Source organism: Myotis lucifugus, unplaced genomic scaffold (assembly GCF_000147115.1).
Source record: "Myotis lucifugus unplaced genomic scaffold, Myoluc2.0 scaffold_50, whole genome shotgun sequence".
Lineage (NCBI taxonomy): Eukaryota > Metazoa > Chordata > Mammalia > Chiroptera > Vespertilionidae > Myotis > Myotis lucifugus.
This window is the reverse complement of record NW_005871098.1, coordinates 786,859-789,489: the sequence shown is the minus strand read 5'-3', so window position 1 is coordinate 789,489 and position 2,631 is coordinate 786,859. Positions and strand designations below refer to the sequence as shown.

The 2,631-nt window shown below is 39.1% G+C and overlaps 1 pseudogene; it reads right to left on the bottom strand.

Moving 5' to 3' along the window:
- Positions 1-762: 762 nt before the first annotated feature.
- Positions 763-1,922, bottom strand: LOC102439852 (annotated as a pseudogene).
- Between the last annotated feature and the right edge of the window lie 709 nt (positions 1,923-2,631).

The window sequence follows — 2,631 nt, the reverse complement described above, 5'->3', positions numbered from 1 at the left end:
TGGACTACATTTATCTCATGTAGAAATGATTTTGCCCATCTGGCATCATGAAAGAGGCTTCTTTTTATATTTTGTTGTACAGTGAGCCTTTCAAACGAACATATCCTGAAACTCAATTAAATCAAGAATTTTATATTATGATCATAGCTACTTTTCTCAGGAAAATAAGAATAAAATTAAGCTGGTTACTCTCTAAATGTATATATTGAATGACATCTCAGCCAAGAAGCAATCTATACTAATAAAAGGGTAATATGCTAATTAGACCAGGAGACCTTCTGGACATCCTTCCAAACAAAGCCATGGTGGCAGGGCCAAGGCGGAGGCAGTTAGGGGTGATCAGGCTGGCAGGGGAGGGCAGTTGGGGGGAGCAGGCCAGCAGGCATAGTGGTTAAGAGCAATCAGGCAGGCAGGCAGATAAGCGGTTAGGAGCCAGCGGTCCCAGATTGTGAGAGGGATGTCCGACTACAAGTATATTGACAGTAGATAGGAATTTAAAACAAAATAAATCTAACCTGATCAAATCCACAATTAAGTGAAGTTTTCATTTTATTCAGTTGTAAATAAAATGGCAGCCATAGTTTTATCCAATGTACTAATGGTATTAACTTCAGAATTAATGAACTGCCTTGTTTATGCAAAACAAGAACAGTTACCTTCTGTGAAAGGATGTGAACTTTAAAAACTTAGCTCTTTTTCATTTGTTTCATAATTTCCAAATAAAATAAATGGCTCCAGCTACTGTCTTGGCAGTCCAGTTCCCTATATGACTACATCTTCCCTGAAGTCATCATATAGCCACTAATAGGTATGACTTTAGGAACATTCTATAGTTTCAAAAAGGTGTTTAAAGTCTGGAGGATACATATCTGTTATTTTTGTTGTTTTATCTTGTTTTAGTTTCTTCATTATATCCATTGCATCAATTGGACTCAATGAATTTAAGTGGTCTATTAGCTTGCAATGGTGCTTCAAAAAACACTGCTTTATCATGTGAAAAAATACATCATAATAGGTGTTAAAAGTGAAAATAAATTTTTATGAGGAGTCAATTGAATAAAACACAGGTTTTGTTGTATTTGTTGTTCTAAGGATTCTCTTCACTCTGGCTTTTCCAGTTGCCCACTTTGGCTGCATATGTCAAATGATGACAAAGATTCTGTATACAGAAGCTTAATCTCACAAGCTACTTGCCAGAGCACACTTAATGCATAGTACAGGTTTGGATTCCATCTCATTAACAAACGAATTTAGTTCTACTCGCCCATTATCTATATACAGAAGTATAGGAATATATGTCATGTAAAAGTTTCCAAATCATCGTTTTCTCATTTTTAGTTGGGAAGATTCCAACGACTTTTAAAGGGATACCTTCTGACCAAGGAAGTGTTTCTATTCCCAAATTGCAGAAAAGCAACTTTGGATTCACAACAGGTTTTACTACTCCAAAACGACTAGGACCCAGTTTAAAGAAGACACGGTGGATAATGTGTAGTTTTCTTCCCAGCTTTCCCCCCTAGGGACTCCAAATGTGGAATAAAAGTTTTATCACTTTCAACAGCAATCACTCTGGCACCTCTTTGAAGTAATGCTTGAGTCAGGATTCCAGGGCCTGGATTGAATTTGCAGATTAGGTTGTAATCGTCTTCTTCTTTTAACAGGAACTGCACCATGGTCTCAGCCAGTCTGGGACTGCCTATGTAACTCCCGGACTCTAAGCTGCTCTTGGACATCCCTGAGGGCAATTTTCTGAAACCCTCACTGGGTACCAGCTTCTGCTAGAAGTCAGACAAACCACGGTGGTTCCTTGCTGGCATGTCCTTCCATCTCGCCGCTCCTGACCTCCAAATGCAAAAGCGACCAGCATTGAAAAAGGCTGCCAGCCTCAGCCATGGAGAAAGCTCTGCAACTGGGACCCACATCCTTAAACTCTAGGGTCTGTCCCAATGTCACTCAGAGTCATTACAATGTCAGCGAACTCCTCACTGGGAGCCTCATGTGTAGGATCACCCCACCACCAGACTAGGCTAGGCAAAAGCAAACACTACAAACAAGACAGGAACAACCTCTCCTTGCTTTTCCCTCACTTCCATTTCCTGCCAGGTGATGCCACTGGAGGACTGAGTGGACTCAACAATTACTTTAAACGCAAATGGATTAAATGCTTCAATCAAAATACCTATGGAGACTTAATGGATAAGGAAATAAGACCCTTACATATGCTGTCTACAAGAGACTCATTTCAAATTGAAAAACAAACTGAAAGTAAAGGGAAAGAAAAATATATTTAATGAAAATGGAAACAAACAAACCAAAAATAATCTGGGGTAGCAATACTTATACAAGACAAAATATACTTTAAAACAAAGGCTATATATAAAGAGACAATGAAGGACCCAGCGATTCTACTTTGGGTATTTAGAGGAGAAACCCAAAATACTAAATCGAAAAGACATATATATCCCTATGTTCATTGCAGCATTATTTACAATAGCCAAGATATGGAAGCAACCTAAGTGTCTATCAATAAATGAATGGATAAAGAAGTGGTACATATAGCCCTAGCTAGTTGGCTCGGTGGATAGAGCTCTGCCTCCTGAACTGAAGGTCCAGGTCTGGTCCAGTCAAGGG